Source organism: Ursus americanus, chromosome 24, assembly GCF_024610735.1.
Source record: "Ursus americanus isolate L20-20 chromosome 24, mUrsAme1.1.p, whole genome shotgun sequence".
Classification (NCBI taxonomy): domain Eukaryota; kingdom Metazoa; phylum Chordata; class Mammalia; order Carnivora; family Ursidae; genus Ursus; species Ursus americanus.
Window position 1 is genome coordinate 635072 of NC_142150.1, and position 20483 is coordinate 655554.

Sequence of the window (20483 nt, forward strand, 5' to 3'; positions counted from 1 at the left end):
ATTGGGAACTAGTTTGGACCAAGTAGATCTAGGTTTGGCATATCTCTTCTTATTTTGTGATTTTTCTAGCATGTGGTATCTGAAGCCATACGTGGACTAGAAAAACCAGATTCTCTGTCTATAACTAGTTGCTTGTTCCTCACTGGACTACTGTTTTCTCATTTGTAAATGATTAATTTGGACTAGCTAATCACTTACGAGATTTGTGGGATAATATTTTTATGACTGATTTCACTCGTCATGCACAACTGAGGTGTGTGTGTATGTGCATATATAAATACACATATTAAAAGACAAAACTTTGGGATCCTTTTTTTTTTTCTATTGCTGGGTCTCTCTTGCCCTTTCCTTTCAGTTCCAGGTGTGAGGCTTTTTGTGCATTCATGTACCTTTATTTTACCAGCTCTTTACTGTGTATGCTGTAACCCACCTCTTTTCTCAGACCACTTCATCTTTTAGCAGCATATCTAAGTATTATGGGAGCAAGAGGGCTTGAGACACAGAACTGTTTGACCTACAGGCAAGAGAATATATTTTCCATGTGGTCACATTGTATACCCTGCAAAAAAGTGGATAAGAACTAAAGAGATTCATGTAGTCACCCAGAATTAGAGTCAGGGAACCATCAGACTTGGTATTGGATCCCAGACACTTGAGAGGTTTGAAGCAGAGAGATCAGATAAGAGGGATAAAAGGGGCTAAGGTTGATGAAGGGACAGGAGAAAATCAATGGTTATATGGCAACTATGAAGTTTGCATTTCTTCATCCCCAGCAAATTCCAAAAGCTTCGGGCTCTAGTAGCTATAGCCAAAGTTCACAAACTTCAGAGATTGTGAAGAATCTGGACAAATAAATCAAATTGGCTTCCTTAACTTCCTGACTTCCCATAGCACTCCCTTCCCCCTTGTACATCTTGGCCATGTCCCGGCTGCTGACCATCCTACTAGGTACTTCTACTTTTACCTTCTGAGTGCCCATGCAAATACTCTGTGCCATTAGTATCTAGTCTACCCTTGCCTTGATCCTTCATACTCTCGAGTCACCTTTATACCCTATGCCTGGTTCTCTTTTGTTCACTGCTACTCTGTGGGCATTGTATGAATTGTAAGTATGATTGTAGGTAGTGGTATAATTATAAGAGACATATTATGTGCCTGAGATGAGGCAAGGGTAAGAAATGAGACAACTTGAATGGCTGAAGAATTGTTCCAGGAGCAATTAAAATAGTACCAGTGAATTCTGGCAAATGCCATCTTTACCTCCTCTTTCTTTTTCTCATTGTGTTGCACTATACCACCTTCCTTGCCCTTCCTAATGCTTGTTATGCACATCTACAGTGTTTTTATATTTGCTTCATTTTCTTGTTTATAGATGAATTGTCCTGGAAGCCATGGTGTTAGGGATGTTGCATGTGGAAGTGACTCAACTGCTTTAGGTGACACCAGGTAAAATGCTTATTTAATAATGGCCCTGTGAACGAATTGAGGGGATAGATAGTCTTCACAGTGTGAATATCCTTGAATAATTAATCATTATAATGTAGAACTTTATTAACATTCTTATTTTAGTTTCTTTTTAATTTTTTTTTTAATCTGGAAACATTCCAGCTGATAAATCAATGGATGGAGTGAATCACTCTGTGGTGTCAGAGTTGGTGTTCCTGGGAGTCACCAACTCCTGGGAGATCCAACTTCTCCTCTTTGTGTTCTGCTCCATATTTTATGTGGCAAGCATGATGGGAAACTCCCTCATCATGCTCACTGTGACTTCTGACCCTCACTTACATTCCCCCATGTACTTTCTGTTGGCCAACCTCACCTTCATTGACCTTGGAGTTTCTTCTGTCATTTCTCCGAAGATGATTTATGACCTTTTCAGAAAACGTAAAGTCATCTCCTTTGGTAGCTGCATCACTCAGATCTTCTTTCTCCATGTCATTGGTGGTGTGGAGATGGTGCTGCTCATTGCCATGGCCTTTGACAGATATGTTGCCATATGTAAACCTCTGCATTATTTGACTATTATGAACCGAAAAATGTGTATTTTGCTTCTGGTAGCTACATGGGTAATTGGCTTGACCCACTCAGTGATTCAATTGGTTTTCGTTATAAAATTGCCATTCTGTGGCCCTAATGTGTTAGACAGCTTTTTCTGTGACTTCCCTCGGTTAATCAAACTGGCCTGCACAGACACCTACAGTCTAGATTCATGGTCATAGCCAACAGTGGGTTTATATCTCTGGGATCATTCTTCATATTGATTGTCTCCTACAGTTCTATCCTGACCACTGTTTGGAAACACTCCTCAAGACACTCATCCAAGGCCCTCTCCACTTTAGCAACTCATGTCATGGTGGTGATTTTGTGCTTTGGTCCTTGCATCTTTGTTTATATCTGGCCTCACCCCACATCACGCTTTGACAAATTTCTTGCTGTTTTTGATGCAGTTCTTATTCCCTTTTTTAATTCAGTCATCTATACATTCAGGAACAAAGAAATGAAAGTGGCAATGAGGAGAGTATGCAGTCAGTTTATTACTTACAGAAGGATTTCATAAATGACAAAAGTATTATGGACTTTTCTTAATGACTTGAAATAACATCAAATTTCTATAGTTTCAGTATCAGTTTCCAAGTACCTTACTACTGTTTAGGTGTCTGAGATGAAAATAACATGGTTATTTAAGAGTCTTAATTGAGAAATTGTGTTGCTGTCTATTGTTGAAGGAAGCATGTTGTGTGATAAAAAATATCTCCCAGAGAAGGCCAAATGCTGTCTCTCAGGAGACATTATCTTGATGAATTTACTATGGTCTAGAATTCAAAATTGAGTCTCTTCAGTGGGAGTTATACAAGGGAATACTTGCTGATTGACACTAAATAAATTGATACTGGATAGAAATATATGTATATCAAGATGTCAATTTGTTAATTTGCTATAAAAAATTAGTAAAGTGGTCTAAACTTTCATGAAAGCCTAACTTACTATTTCATTATAGGGAAATTTCTGAGAAGTTAGGTGATAAGGACATTCATGAGCAGGGAATCAGAGCAAGAGGAGTTAGATGGATTTATTCAAATATTTAATCATATCAGATTTTGATGATTAATGCTTATATCTCCACACTAGGATATGCTTTCCATAACAAGTGGAAAAATAGGATCCTTAGACCAGGCCACTTTTCTATCTGGACAGCGCTGGCTGGTCTCACAAGTTTTAACTTTTGACTTTTGTTTGTACTGTGTTTCAGGCTGTCTAACCCCTTTATTCTTTAAGATTCATTCTTATTTTCATTTGTAAATAGCCAGGTTCTTCCTTTTTCTTCTGCTGACATAATACTATTCCCATTGCATTTACATGATTTGAGTCATTACAAGCTAAATTTTAGTTTGGGAGGCTTTTTATATATGACCATATTCTCTTCTATCATAATGAGGGATTTGCATACACCAATTTAGAAATTTCAATTCTTATCCATTTCAACACAGAGGAACCAAGGCTCATTCTCAGAGATGTAGTGTGAATGACTCTGAACCACTCCATACATCTTAACCAGTTTATCAGTATTCCTATTGTCTTATAAATGGTCCTTATTTACCTCATAGTTCATCTCACTTGATAATTTATGTGCCTTTTCTTTTGATTTCCATTGCTCTTATATTATTCATTCATTCATTCAGCCCCCTCTTGGGGGCTCTTGACTATTGGAAAACCAATACATATATTATCAATTTAGTAGCTACCAGTTATGCTCAGTCTCCCTAAAATTTGTTTGGAAGTGGTGTATTTAAAATGGAAATTCCACTCGGTTTTCTCTTTCATTAATTAAAATATGTTCAAAAGGCCTAGCAGGGATTCCTAGATTCCTCACTGTTTGTGTGTGTTCATTAAAAAGAAAAAAAAAAAAAGGCTTACTCCCAATCTTTTGTCTTTCTGCCTTTCTCTCAGGTCTATATCTATTACAGTATACATTCATTAACTGCATAGTGCCTAAAGATTTTCTGTATCATCTAATTTTAAAGGTCATTCTTTTTACTCTGAAGAAATAATGATTTTTAAAGAACATCTAGTCTGTTGTTTGCTCAAATCAGCAACCTTCTTCTCTTGGTAAATGTAGTTTTCTCTTGCAGTAACCATGTGGTATGATTATGAAGGTGACATTAAGTCTTACTTCTTTGACCCCTACTGTTTGGTCAAAGGTTGGGCTTCTGAACCAAGTCATAATGCACATCTCTTAGCCACAGTTGAAGGGTGCAGGTATGAGCCTCTGACCAAGATGGGCCAAATCTGAGCTTTTTCCCAGGATGTTGGATTTGAGAATAGAGAGAAAACAAGCACAATCTCTTTTGGAGGTATATATGCAGAAACCACTGGCAATCATATTTCCTGTTGTCAAAAACCAAGTCTGGGATACTGAAAAAGGATATGTTGGAGAAGCTATAAGTTTTAAAGATAGAAGCTTGGCAGTAATCATTTTCTTGGTTCCAGCTGTCTTGAGCATTCTGCTTCATTCTTGCCCTCCAATTAGTTTGTTCCAGCTGAGCTAATGAATGAGCCAATACATTAACCCTCTTGCTTAAGTTTGCTTAAGGTGTAGTTCTGTCATCTACAATCAAAAGGGTACTGAGAAATACATCTCTGGTTCTAAGAAGATTGTATTTTCCATTACTTCTGTTGTGAAATCCTCTATGTTTTATTATTTATTTGGGGAAATTTTTTTCTAATAAAAGAAAAAAATTTCTTCTAATAACGAAAAATTTATTTGTTAATTAGAGGTGATAAAATAGAAATCATCTCCATAAAATCACCATATGGAGATAATTAGTAGTAATATCTTGATATACTTATTTCTAGTGTTTTTCTATGCCTAAATAAAAACATATATTTACAAAATGGGGATTTAATGGTCTCTGTATTTTTATCCTGCCTTTTTGATGAATATTACATTCTGAGAAATTTTTCACATTATTAGATATTGTAGTACAAAATAATTTTAAATACATAGTACTGCATTATATGACTATATCATAATTATATTTGTTATTCCTCTGTCATTGGTCAGATTATCTTTAATTTTTTACTCTGTCTTGAAAATCTTGCATGTATATTGTCTGTATTTCAGATTTCTTCCTTTGTAGAGTGATACATTTGGAGTTAATAGGGGATAATAATCTTTTAAACTCTTTATTCACATTATCATTTCTCCCCAAAGATTTGTACCTGCTAAGAAGTAGGTTGAGAGCCTACTTCAGCAACCTTCCTCTCTTGGCAACCTCAAATCAAGAGGTTTGCCTGAGAGCCTCCAGAGAACTGAATGAATTTGAAGGGGAGCATTTCTGAAATGGAGGAGGTGGGGAACAACCATCCGTGGAAGGGAAGTAGTAATTTAGGGCAGGCAAAAAATTGTCACGTGTTTTTTCTAATTTGAAGTAGAACCTTTGCTGAGGTGTTCTTCCTCCCCATCTTCATATATAGAATATTAGTTTTGTCATATTTATTTATCAGTCTCACATATATGTTGAAGACACTAACTCCTTTACTACTGTATCTATGTTCAAAATATTTTCCCCAATTTGCGGTTTTCTTTTTAATTTTACCTATCATATTCTGCAACATGAAAGTAATGATTTTTGTGACCAACTTCATGGAGCTTTTAAATTGTGACTTTATAGTTTTATTCTTTATTGTGAGTAAGTTTTATTCTTAGTCCTTTTCCATTCTAATACCTAAAGAATATCCATGAACATGTATTTCTAAAATACTTTATCCATCTGAAAATTATTTTTAGTGAAAATAATAGGAGAGGATCTAAATTTCTCAAATTTGTTTATTAATTTTCTTGGCCCCATTTAGTGAGTAATCATTTCCCTTCTGATCTGTAACCATTTTATACTACACTATTATATAAAACATAGTCCTTGTCTCTTCTGAGATCTAGATTCATATGTAATCTGTCTTCTGGCATTTTTTCATATGTCCTTTGACTGAATAAATGCAAAATGGTACTTGTGATCATCACTGAAAACTGTGTCTTCTTCCACTATTATCTATCCACTCATGGAAACAAGAAACCCAGGAGTGATTCTCGTCCTCTCCCTCTCCTTTTCCCTCCACCTCCTCTTTTCAATTTTTCATTTATGCAGCAAATACCAAGTGCCTACTGAGTGCCAGGCATTATTGTAAGCTTCTGGAATATCTCAGTTAAAAAATATATTTAATGTACATATATATCGTATTATATACATAGTATGTATATATATGTTATATGTGTATATAAAATTCCTACCATTGTGAGGCTATCCAGACAATAAATAATAAGCAAAACATACAAGTAAGTTCTGTAGTAAGTTAAATAGAAATGAGTGCACTTACCAGTGCAATAGAGGAGGTTAGGGTGAATCTGAAACTCCAGAGTTGTGGGGAGTGGGTTGCACTTCTGAGTAGGGTAGTCAGGGTGTAGGCATCATTGGGAAGGTTTGATATAGGTGAGTGGATTATCAATGTAAATATCAGGGAGAAGGGCATCCCAGGCAGAGAGGATAGTCAGTACAAAGGCGTCAAGTGCTTTGTTGTATTCAAGAAACAGCAAGGAGGCCAGTGTGACTTTGTCAATATAATAAATGGAAAATAGTAGGAGAATATTCATGGAGGTAAAGTGGGGCCAAGTCATATAGGATTCTGTAAACCATTGTAACAGATTTGGCTTTTACTCTGAAGAAGGGGGATCATTGGAAGATTCTGAGCAGAGGATGGCATGATATAATTTACATTTAAAATTAACTTTGGGGCACCCAGGTGGCTCAGTCTGTTGAGGATCTGATTCTTGATCTCAGGTCTTGATCCCAGGGTTGTGAGTTCAAGCCCCACATTGAAACTTAAATTGAATTTTTTCAATAAATTGAAAAAAAAAAGGAAAAAAATAAGATTAACTTTTTGTCTGGTTGTCCTGCTAAGAATAGTCTAGGAAAAGTGTCTAAGCAGTGGTTAGTTACTACTGTGTTGCAGATTAAGGGAAAAAGGAAACTGGCTTGGGTAGCAATGCAAATGGTAAGAAATGATGAGATTTTGAAGGGTGAGCTAACACAATTTGCCAATTGATGGATATTGAATTTTAGAGAAGTGATTCCCAAGTTTTTTGACATAAGCAGCTGGAAAGATGGATTTGTGATCAGTTATTTGAAGGAGTAGGTTAAAGTAGGAGTTCAATTGTGTGCGCGTTACATTTAAGATGCTTTTTGGATATTCAAGTGGAAATGTAAAGTAGGTATCTGGATAAGCAAGTCTGATATACAGGTTAGAAATATGAGCAAGAGATTGATACATAGATGTTTATTTATTATTTATTTATTTATTTATTTTTATGATTAAGTTGATCACCTTATTTTTAATTATTTAAATTTAATGGCTCATCACTTCCGTATAACACCCAGTGCTTATCATAACAAGTGCCCTCCCTAATACCCATCCCCTGTTTAGTCATGCTGCACCACCCACCTCCCTCCATCAACCTGCAGTTTGTTCTCTATTGTTAAGAGTTTCTTATGATTTGCTTCCCTCTCTTTTTTTCAGTTTTCCTTCCCGTTCCTGTTTTTTTTTTCTTAAATTCCACATATGAATGAAATCGTATGGTATTTGTCTTTCTCAGACTGATTTCACTTAGTATAATATACTTTAGCTCCATCCATGTGGTTACAAATGGCAAGATTTCATTGTTTTTGATGGCTGAGTAACATTCCATTGTGTGTGTGTTTGTATGTATATCACTTTTTTTTTTAAGATTTCATTTATTTATTTGAGAGAGAGCGAGAGAGAGTGCGCGGTGAAGGTGTAGAGGGAGAAGCAGACTCCACTGAGCCGGGAGCCAGACACGGGACTCGATCCTAGGATCCCAGAATCATGACCTGAGCTGAAGGCATACGCTTAACTGAATGAGCCACCTAGGCACCCCGTATGACTTTTTCTTTATCCATTCAGCAGTTGATGGACATTTGGGCTCTCTCCATAGTATGGTTATTGTTGATAATGCTGCTATAGTGAGAGGCATGTATCCCTTTGAATCTGTATTTTTGTATCCTTTGGATAAATATCTAGTAGTGCAACTGCTGGGTCATAGGGTAGTTCTATTTTTAACTTTTTGAGGACCCTCCATACTCTTTTCCTGAGTGGCTGCACCAGTTTGCATTCCCACCAATAGTGCAAAGGGGTTCCCCTTTATCCACATCCTTGTCAACACCTGTTGTTTCCTGGGCCCTTAATTTTAGCCATTCTAACAGGTGTGAGGTGGTATCTCATCGTGGTTTTGATTTGTATATCCCTGATGATAAGTGATGTTGGGTATCTTTTCATGTGCCTATTAGTCATCTGTATGTCTTCTTTGGAAAAATGTCTATTCATGTCTTCTGACCATTTCATAACTGGATTATTTGGTTTTTGGGTGTTTAGTTTGATAAGTTCTTTATAGATTTTGGATACTAACCCATTATTGGATATGTCATTTGCAGATATCTTCTCCCATTCCATAGGTTGCTTTCGGTTTTCTTCATTGTTTCCTTCGTTGTGCAGAAGCTTTTTATCCTAATGAAGTCCCAATAGTTCATTTTTGCTTTTATTTCCCTTGCCTCTGGTGACTTGTCTAGAAGCAGTTACTGTGGCTGAGGTCAAAGAGGTTGCTGCCTGTGTTCTCCTCTAGGATTTGGATGGATTCCTATCTCACATGCAGGCAGGTCTTTCATTCATTTTGAATTTATTTTTGTGTGTGATATAAGTAAGTGGTCCAGTTTCATTCTTCTGCATGTTGCTGTCCAGTTTTCCCAACACCATTTGTTGAAGAGACTGTCTTTGTTCCATTGGATATCCTTTCTTGCTTTGTCAAAGATTAATTGACCGTATAGTTGTGGGTCCATTTCTGGGTTTTCTATTCTTTCCATTGATCTATGTGTCTGTTTTTGTGTCAATACTATACTGTCTTGATAAGTACTTTGTAGTCATCTTTGTAATATCGTCAAGCTTTGTAATATGGCTTGAAGTCTGGAATTGTGATGCCTCCAGCTTTGCTTTTCTTTTTCAGGATTGCTTTGGCTATTTAGGGACTTTGTACAAATTTTAGGATTGTTTGTTGTAGCTCTGTGAAAAATGCTGGTGGTATTTTGATAGGGATTGCATTAAATGTGTAGATTGCTTTGGGTAGTGTAGACATTTTAATAATGTTTGTTCTTCCAATCCATGAGCATGGACTATTTTTCCATTTCTTTGTGTCCTCTTCAATTTCTTTCATTAGTGTTCTGTAGTTTTCAGAGTACAGAAACTTTGGTTTGGTTTATTCCTAGGTATCCTATTGTTTTTGATGTAATTGTAAGTGGGATCAATTCTTTGATCTCTTTTTCTGCTGCTTTGCTATTGGTGTATAGAAATGCAACTGATTTCTGCACATTGATTTTATATCTTGCAACATTGCTAAATTCATGCATTAGTTCTAGCATTTTTTTTTTTTTGGTAGAGTCTTTCTGGTTTTCTATATAGGGAGTATCATGTCATCTGCAAATAGTGAAAGTTTGATTTCTTCCTTGCTATTTGGGTGCCTTTTATTTCTTTTTGTTGTCTGATTGCTGAGGCTAAGACTTCCAGTATTTTGTTAAGTAGTAATCGTGAGAGTGGACATCCCTGTCTTATTCCTGACCGTCGAGGAAAAGCTCTCTGTTTTTCCCCATTGAGGATGATATAAGTTAATACACAGAGGTTATTTAAAGGCATGGTACTAGATGAGAAAACCTGGAGCATGAATATAGATAGAAAAGGCATGAGCCCTGGTATTCTTAAAAATCAAGAGATCAGGAAGTGAATAACAATTAATGGAGACTAAGGAAGAGCCACCAGTGACATAGTAGGAAAGCCAGGATTGTGTGGTACCTGAGTAACCAAGTGAAGAAAATGCACATGACGTTTGGAATAGATAATGGTTAAAAGATGAGAACTGAGACTTGATCATTAGATTTTGATACGGAGGTCATGGGAGAATTGAAAACCCAGTTTTAGTGGAGGTTCTGGGGACAAATTTTGGTTGGAGTGAATTTGGAGGAAAATACAGGAGAGGAATTGGACCAAGAGAGCAGAGGCAACTCTTTTGAGGAATTTTGATGCAAAGGTCTTTACAGAAATGGAGCAATAGCCAGAAGGGAAAGTTGGATCAAGAGATTTTAGTAAGATGGGAGATATAACACATGGTGAAAGGAGAGGGGAACCACACGATAGAGGAAGAAACACAGATGATATAGAAGGGTTGGGGGAAGCTGCTGTGGGTCTTGAGTGCATAAGAAGGAAGGGTTATAATGAATGAGGTTTGGTGAGAACCTTGTCACTTGTGTGTAGAAGGAAGACAAGAGGACATAACTGCCTTTTCTGCTTTCTTAAGCTGGAATTCTATATCTATTTTCAAAAGTGATGGGGCTGCTAATTTTCTTTGCTGTGGTATTGTTCTTGCCTGATACTTTGATTTTGCCTTATAAAATGGGTGGGTAAGGTTGTATCTTTATTCTGTACTTTGACAAAATTTGTGTCAAAGAAGAAGGCTGAAGAGAAGAACAAGAATGAATTTTGTAGTTTTGGGTTCAAAGATGAAGCTAAGCTTTATTAGCTATATAAATACATAATTTTATACATAAATTGAAGTCATGCATGAATTGATACATAATTGGAGTCATGCATGTAATAATAGTGCTTACTTGGCTATGCTGTTCTAAGGGTTCATGGACAGGACTGGAGGAGATAATGCTAAGTGAAATAAGTCAAGCAGAGAAAGACAATTATCACATGGTTTCACTCATTTGTGGAACATAAGAAATAGCAGGGAGATTGGTAGGCGAAGGAAGGGAAGAATGAAGGGTAAACAGAGGGGGAATGAACCACAAGAGACTATGGGCTCCGGGAAACAAACTGAGGGTTTCAGAAGGGAGGAGGATGGAGGATTGGGGTAGGCTGGTGATGGGTATTAAGGAGGACACGTATTGCATGGAGCACTGGGTGTTATACGCAAACAATGAATCATGGATCACTACATCAAAAACTAATGATGTACTGTATGGTGACTAACATAACATAATAAAAAATTTTAAAAAAATAAGGGTTCAATAAAATAATATGCAAAAGGATTGATTTCTAAAATCACTTTATTTTCACATTTGAAAATATTTTCTTTTTAAAAAAACTCAATATATTCTGTCCTCAAGATTTTTAAAAATACTTTTCTGTATTTTCACATACCTAAGATGAAATATGTACTATTGAAATGATCATAAAATGATTAAAAATGCAAAAATCCAGTTTATATCTTTCTGTGAATGCATATTCAGTCACAGTAAAATAAAGATTCCAAATAGTTCTAGAATAGGGCAAAGAGTCTCTTTGTCAGAAAACTACAAACTCTTATTTCTTCTCATTAATAGCCTCTCTGCTTAGCTACACTGGGAAAACCAAAATGATCATAGGTGATAATTCCCCAGGTCAATTGATCTCAGTCTGGCAGTCCCAGATCTCTGCAGCATCACTTGGTCACTGCCCTCTGGGGCCGTGATTAACTTTCACTCTTACTGTGACACTGTTTTTATAAAGCTATTGGTGTGCGTCTGTAGTGATCCTGAATAAGGTCTGATGCACTGACTCTGAATCTTCAGTGATGCTGATCTCTTAGTTCCCTTGGCACAACAGGTAGGTGAGGGGGATAAGAATGGTAAGAAAATCAGAGAACAAAGGTTTCTCCAGTGTAAGGGTAGAGATGGTTTTGGTGATGTGATGAAGATTTTCTCAAGTCAGATCCACTCTCTTATAGCAGTCTCTTAATTGGGCTTCTTTTCTTGTTTGGCCTTTCCTTCCAGCCTGTCTGTCACATTGGCAAATGAATCATCTTCCTCCACCACTGGTCTCATCCATTAATTCCTTGCTCTAAGTCTTTATTCCCCTTTATTTATTAACAGTACTCAGTACTCCACCATCTGAAGTTAGAGCCTGAGGTCAGATAAAACTAGTCTCAACTTTCCTTCTCATCTTATTTTCCACTGTTCTCTTAAACATTTTCCATTCTCTGGGCAACCTGCAGTCTTTACCATTGTCTTAGAGTAACTTGAACTTAACTGTCATTTCTATATTGTGCTCTCTGCTTGAAATGATTCTTCAGACTCTCTTTGTGTATTATAATATTACTGTTTATAAAAGTGCTGCTCAATGCCACATTTTCCATCTTGTCTTTCTGATCACTACAGCTGTGGCTTTCTCCTTCCACTTTACTCAGGTATAACTAAGTCTGTGGCATTCATCTTACTGTGTTTGTTGATACTGACTTAAGATGTGAGATAGGGAATGGGATAGGCTGGTGATAGGTAGTAAGGAGGGCACGTATTTCATGGTGCACTGGGTGTTATACGCAACTAATGAATCATTGAACTTTACATCATAATATAATAAAAAAATAAAAATAAAAAAATAAAATAAAATGTAATAAACCAAAAAAAAAAAGATGTGAGATAGGCATTGTCTTACCAAGCAACTAACAAAAACAGATGCTGAGTAAATATATTTTAATTAGTAAAATAATTAAATAAGGCACAGTAGAATAGAAAAAACAGAACTAGGACTACATTGGTCTAAGTTACCATCTGCATCCATAACTGATTTTTTGACATGCATAAATTCTCTTTGTGTTTTCCATTTGTACAGAGTTAGTAACAGTTATAGCTAAAGATGCTAAATGAATCTTGAAAAAAATGGGAGTTAGGGAGCAAGTTATTTCCTGAAAGATAGGTATTTGTGGGTTTCCTCCTCTTTTTAGGTAAGTTTAATCAAATTTTTTTCTGGATGAGCACATCTTTGGAAGCACCCCACCCCGTGCAGGGGCAAATGACCAGTATTATTTGAGGTGGTCAAGAAAGGCTTTTTTTTTTTTTTTGAGAATTTATCCACGACTTTGGCTGTAGGGAGGTTGTGGAAATGGCACAGCCCTTCTTATTATTCGTCAGGACAAAAACTTCTCACAAATCAAGCCCTGAGCAGTGTCTCCACTTCGGAGCAAAATTATCCTACAGGGAATGTCCTAATGAAACTTTTCAAGCTATTGGACACCAGCATAGACATGAAAACCTAAACTGAAACTGGTTCTTCTTAATTATCTCAGAATAATGGATTCAAAATTAAAAAAAAAATAACACTTGGAACTCAGAACGGGGACATACAGCTAGCTGGTCCTGACTACTTACTAGGTACCACTCATTGTGCCCTTACAATGTGGTAGGTCCTGCATTAGGTACATATTATGTATATCATCATATCATGTAGGTCCCACCATGCCCTGCAAGGGAGGTGTTGTTATCTCCTTTTACAAATGAGGAAACTGAGGCTCGGAGAAGTTAAGTACCTTTCCCATGCTCATATAGCAAGTTGTAGTGGAGTCTGGATTCAAAAACAGGCTTCATAGACTTCAGAGCCCAAGCTATTCACAGCTCTATTGTGGCCTTCTCAAGTTAGAGTAGTAGTTATAACTTCAGGTAATTTCCATTTGCATTGCATTATAAAAAGCAGTCTTTCCATTCGTTATCATATGCGATAGTCACAGGAAATTGTGAGCCTGCTGGGCAGGAACTGAAGGAGTTTGCCTTTTCAAATTGAATCACTTATTCAGAGGTGGAAATGGGATCTTTATGTTTAATTTTATCTGAACTCTTCTGAACTTTCCCCCTCTGTCCCTGTACGGTTTATTTTCTCTCTCTTCCTTTCATTATCATAGTATGTGTGTGTGTATCTATCTATCTCTTATCTATCTATCTATCTATCTATCTATCTATCTATCTATCTATCTATCATCTATCTATCTATCTAATTTTTTAAGTAGGCTCCACATCCAGTGTGGGGCCCAACATGGGGCTTGAACTCATGACCCTGAGATCAAGACCTGAGCTGAGATCAAGGGTCATAAACTTAACCAGCTGAGCCACCCAGGCACCTCAGTATGTGTCTTTTCTATTTTCTCTTTTCCTTGTGTCTTTCTCTCTTTTCATATTGCTTTCTACTTCCTCTCTTCCCTATTTCTTTCTACCTCTCAGATTATTGCAAAGCTTCATGAAATTCAGTGTTAGGTGTAGGTTTGCAGAGAAAAGTTTCCTCATCCCCAAGCAAGGTATATGTTTTAGAGGATGGGGTGCCTCTGAATAGAGACCATTAGTTATGGTTATTATCAGTTTTGATATAAGAGATAAATATTCTTCTGTGTGTGTGGAATCTATTTCAAAGATGGCAGAGAAACAGTGTCAGAGTCACTGGTTCCTGAGTGTGGAGTGGTTATTAACCAATGTTTCATTCTGGAAATATTTACGGACTTTAACACTTAGTCAGTAACTTAGGGCAATACAAATAAAACTTTTAAGGTATTATGGTTAATAGCAAAAGACTACAGTTTACAGATTAAGGTGTTTCCCCCTCATATTTAAAAGGACACAGCATGGGGCACCTGGGTGGCTCAGGCAGTTTAAGGTTGGACTTTCAATTTCGGCTCAGGTTGTGATCTTGGGTTTGTGGGATCCAGGCCTGTGTCAGGCTTGTACTCAGTGAGGAGTCCCTCTCCCTCCCTCCCCCTTCTTGCTGTCTCTCAAATAAATAATAAAATCTTAAAAAAATAAAAGGGACACGTTACATTCCATTCTCTTCCTGAAATCCTTGACTTTACTGGATAATACTGGTCCTTCCTTTGAATTTCTTTCTTTTTTTTCCTCACACATTCAGCAAATAATTTTCTCTACTGTTTGTATGGCATGTATTGTATGCTACCTTATGTTGTAGCTATCACATGTGTAATTTATGTCTTTCTGATGGGTTTATTGAGTTTGTGACTTATAGAAGTTAGAAACCAAAACCAAAAACAAACCCTGACCATTATGTACTGGAACTCTCAAGGAAATCTTTATAAAAATAATTGGGAACATTATTTGACTTTTGAGAACAGCCAACTATAGAGAGGCAGAAATGATGATGTGATAAACGAACTTCTTTCAATATTGTACTGCTGTTGGGTTCTTCCGAATGAGCACTAAAATGAGAAGAGTGAGCACTCGAAGTGTGGCAGCAATAAATGATGTCATTTCTTGTTTGTTTGTTTGTTTGTTTCAAGTTTTTATTTAAATTCTAGCTAGTTAACATGTAGTGTAATATTGGTTTCAGGTATAGAATTGAGTGATTCATCACTTACACGTAACACCCAGTGCTCATCACTACAAGTGCCCTCCTTAATGCCCATCACCCATTTATCCCATCCCCCCACCCACCTCCCCTCCAGCAACCCTCAGTTTGTTCTCTATAGACAGTTAGGAGTCTCTTATGGTTTGCCTCCATCTCTCTTTTTTTTTCTTCCCTTTTCCCCTATGTTCATCTGTTGTGTTTCTTAAATTCCACATATGAATGACATCACATGGTATTTGTCTTTCAAAAGATTTCATTTCTGTATACCATTTACTTCTAACATTTAATTGGTCACGTTATTGTTGTATGTAGTTATTATTGTCATGCAAAATAATTTGTGCAAATAATAGGTGGTTTGTATAAATGCTGTATTTGGTGTCAGTTTTACCTCAGAAAATCACATTTTTAATTATGATATTTTACTCTTCTTTCTTAGGTTATATTTCACAGGAACAGTAGTTTCTGGATCAAGAATCCAGAGACCTAGGTTCTGGTCCCTGTTCTGGCACTTATGTAACTATAAGCAATTCAGTTTACATTTTTGAATCTCAGGCTTTTCATCTGTGTAATGGTCAGTCTGGAACAGGCTGTCTCTTAGATAGAAATATTGGTATGATTTCACTGGGTGAGTATGCTTTCCACACAGAAGTCTCTATGTTTCATCAGTAACCCATGCATATTTATCCCACCAGTCCTCTTCCTCCCATCTGTCTCTCACACAATGACAACACAGGTGGTTCCTTTTTCTCCAGCCCAGGCTCAGAGATTTCTGACTGAAGAGCTTCAGGCTATAGAAAGTGTGTGTCTTGAGACTATGGACTGTAGACTCAGGAGGTGACAGCAAAATCATTTGATTCAGTTGCATATGGAGAGACTCAGCTGAGTATTGGCGAGCTAGAATTGGGGTCAGATCATAGTGAGCGCTTTTTTAAGTTTTGGGGTAGAGATATGTTTTAGGATAGATGACAATATCAACTGTATTTTTTATTTTTTGAGAAGATTCTTCAAATTCCTGGAGCTGGGTCTGCAAAAGGAGAAGAAATGTCAGTAAGCCTGTATTACATTCCAGCACCTTCTAAAGGAATAAAATTTCATCAGCTGTTTTCAGGGCTTACCCTCTACTGGGGAATTCATTATGGTGGGTATTTGGACAAAGCAATGGAATCTTCTCCACCACTTTCATTCCTTCTCCTCCCAAATACAAAACATAGCCAAAACTTAAAAGTCACTAACCCCTTGTTTTTTAAAGATTTATTTTTAAGTAATCTCTACACCCACTGGGGGCTTGAGCTTAGAACCCTGAGATCAAGAGTTACATGCTCTACCAACTGAGCCAGCCAGGTACCCCAGCTACCAACCCTTTAGTATCTGCATGTGATCAAGCCAAGGTGATAACTCTGGTGCCCTCCTATAATATTACTGAAGTTTGACATTCTTTTCATTTCAAAATGGGCTAAAGCTTAAAAGTACAAATGATCTTGGAGATAACCATATACCTGCATGGATTTCAGACACATTGAGTACGATGATGTCAAATATCAGAGCAAGTTACAATAAAGTACCGAATACTTTAAAAAGATGGAGATACTACCGAGCAGAAAAAGGGAGTGGATGGCTGAATCACTGATGAAGAAAAATGTAATATTTTAATGTTTCCAAGTGCTGGCCATAAGCATTTTATATGTGTGGACAAATAGAAGCTGTTTCAGGTGTATTTCACATTCCTTGTGGTGATATAGGGCCATGCTTTAGCAGAAACTAGGGCGAAATCCCAAATACTTGTATATATCTTAGGTCCTGATAAAAGTCTTGCAGGGCCAGGTGTTGGTTCCAGAGGGAACTTTATTGAGTCGAGTGGCCAGTAGAGATCTCTGTATGATTTTGATAGTACTTTTAAAAAAATGGGAAGATGTAGTTGATGAATCTGAGGACATTATGCTAAGTGGAATAAGATAGTAAAAAATAAATCAATACTGTCTGATTCCACTTCTATGAGGTTCCTAAAGTAGTCAAATTTATAAAAACAGAAAGTAGAATGGTGTTTACCTGGGGCTGAGGGTAGGGGGAAAGGAATTATTGTTTAATGGGATTGAGTTTCAGATTTACAAGGTGAAGTTCTAGGGATCTTTTCCACCACAGACAAATATACTTAATAATACTGAACTGTACACTTATGCAGGATTTAGATGGTAAATTTTAATGCTGTATTGTTTTTACCACAATAGAAAAAATGGGAAGATTCAGGAAAGCAGTGAACCTGATCTGATGTGATGAAATAAAAACATGAAATTCTATCTTTGATAAAGCCCATTCCTCTCCTTTTACTACTCTCATTTGGTTTTGGTGTTTTCTTATTCCTCAGTTTCATTGCCCCTAATCTCAATCTGTGTCCTGTTCTACAGTGTGTTTCTCCTTAATTCATTCCTATCTCATGTTTCAGAAAACTTTCACTCCTAAATGGTGATCCATTGATTAATCAGTTTCCCCACAATCCTACTCCCTGAATGTAAACTGTACAGAGAGAAGAAATTGAAAATGATCATAAAAGGGAGATGAAATGTGTTGATATAGGAAAGTAGAGTCAGATATAACTTGTAAAACTATAATTTCCCTTTGTGCGTAATTAAATTTTATTTTCACCTACTATCTCTTTGTCTTTCATGAGCAAATATACCTTCTTGCTTATATATTCTGTTTCTTGTTATAGGCACCTGTGAAGCTTTTCTTCTTGCCAAATTCTCCTATTAATTTTAGGCAATGAGAGGTTTTCCTGATAGTTCCAATTATAATATGATCTCCTGAGTTGTGCTTATGTCATCATCATTGTCACCATTATCATTATTACTTATGAAGTCTGAAGAATTGGATTACCAGGTAATTCTCATTTGTAATGCAACATAAATAATTAATACCACTATAATTCCTGATAATCATAATTTCTTCCTCACATTGTTAGTTCTCATGATTTCAGTGGCAGCCCAGTTGGCTGGATCCACGGACGGAAGGAATCACTCAGTGTGTCTGAGTTTGTGTTTCTGGGACTCACTCATTCATGGGAGATCCAGCTTCTCCTCCTGGTGTTCTCCTGTGTGCTCTATGTGGCAAGCATGACTGGAAACATCCTCATTGTGTTTTCTGTGACCATCGATCCTCACATTCCCCCATGTACTTCCTACTGGCCAGTCTAGTCTCTCTTTCACTGACTTGGGGGCCTGCTCTGCCACCTCACCCAAGATGATTTATGATCCTTTCAGAAAGCACAAAGTTATTTCCTTTGGAGGCTGCATTGCCCAGATCTTCTTCGATCCATGTCATCGGTAGCGTGGAGATGGTGCTACTCATCGCCACGGCCTTTGACAGATATGTTGCCATTTGTAAGCCTCTCCACTACTTGACCATTATGAGCCCACGAATGTGTGTTTTGTTTCTGGCTGCTGCTTGGGCTCTTGGCATTATTCACTCACTGTTCCAACTAGCATTTATTGTTAATTTACCCTTCTGTGGTCCTAATGTATTGGACAGCTTTTACTGTGACCTTTCTCATCTCCTCAGACTGGCCTGTACAGATACTTACAGATTGCAGTTCATGGGCACTAGTCAACAGTGGGTTCCTTTGTGTTGGCTCTTTCTTCATACTCCTCATCTCCTACATCTTCATCCTGTTTACTGTTTGGAAACATTCCTTAGGTGGTTCGTCCAAGGCCCTCTCCACTTTGTCAGCTCACATCACTGTGGTATTTTTTTTCTTTGGTCCAACCATGTTTATCTATACATGGCCACATCCCAGTTCACGGATGGACAAATTTCTTGCTCTCTCTGATGCAGTTCTCACTCCTTTTTTAAATCCAGTCATCTACACATTCAGGAATAAAGAGATGAAGACAGCAATGAAAAGAGCTTTCAGGCCATTAGTGATTTTTAGAAAGATTTTGTAAAAAATGCTGTAAGATTTTTATCGTGATCATCATGTAGCTTGTATCTGAAATTTTAGAATTGGCTTCTTTAGTGATTCTGCAATTGATTTGTGTTCCACACCCTTTAAGAATGCTCCTCTTTCCTTAGAATCATGAAGACTTAGACAAATAAAACCTTAATTGAAAACTTACGTTGATTCATATGGGGTTGCACATATATGTGCTACTTTTAATAATTTCTTTGCCTCAATTTTTCAGTTTATCATTATTCAATTTATCTACATACTTTCTTATAATTTTCTCTTCGATGTATCCGACATGCTAATTATTTACTTACAATTGATAATCTCCACTTTTATCAATAATGGATCTTTTTCTTATTCCTTTGGTGAGTTGGGAAATATTCATATCTAATTTAGGTTCTTTTTTTTTTTTTTTTTACAGATTTTATTTATTCATTTGAGAGAGACAATGAGGCAGAGAGAGCGCAAGGAGAGGGAATGGCAGAGGGAGAAGCCGACTCCCTGCTGAGCTGGGAGCCCGATGTGGGGCTTGATCCCAGCACCTGGAGATCATGACCTGAGATAAAGGCAGAGGCTTAACCATCTGAGCCACCCAGGCGCCCCATTTAATCCAGGTTCTTCAGGTCTATTACAAGCTAACTTTTGCTTTATGATTTGGAGGACATAGTTATCTTGTTCAGCAGGAAAATTTTGTGTTCAGATTGTTCTTCAAATAATTAAAAACAATCTGATTTCAGACTAGAGGAGTACTGATCTCTCCTGCTTCATTGTGTTCTCCCTTCACCCCTTTCTTTGATAATCTTTTTCTTAGATAATTGCCTCACGATCACTCAATATTTTTTCTATTGGTGAGGTAACCCTTTCTGGGAAGAATTTTGAAAAGCATAAACCAATGACACCTTCTGATTTTCTTTTGATCACATACATATGCACATTCATGAACCAGTAATTCATTCTTTGTTTTATTTTTTTGTTCTCTAAAAATTTTTTTTTTTTGGCTTACTAATATATGGAGTTGTGCTTACTCTATATCTGGCATTGTTTCTAGGAATTCATGAAACCACCCTAAAATGGATGGCCTAGAAGATTTTATATATATATATATAAATTTTATATATATATATATAAATTTATATATATAAATTTATTTTATTTTAATTAAAATTTTTAAAAAATTTTATTTGAGTGTAGTTGACAGATAATGTTACATTAGTTTCAGGTATGTAGCACAGCAATTCAACTTCTGTATATGTTATGCTATGCACACCATAAGTGTAGCTACTAGCTACCATCACCATACAGTGTTGTTATGATACCACTGAGTATATTACCA

The 20483-nt window shown here is 36.8% G+C and overlaps 2 pseudogenes; both read left to right on the top strand.

The window, feature by feature from the left end:
* The first annotated feature begins 1619 nt into the window (after positions 1-1619).
* Positions 1620-2557, top strand: LOC123785598 (olfactory receptor 4F3/4F16/4F29-like; annotated as a pseudogene).
* A 1578-nt stretch (positions 2558-4135) lies between these two features.
* Positions 4136-19148, top strand: LOC123785600 (olfactory receptor 4F3/4F16/4F29-like; annotated as a pseudogene).
* Positions 19149-20483: the final 1335 nt, after the last annotated feature.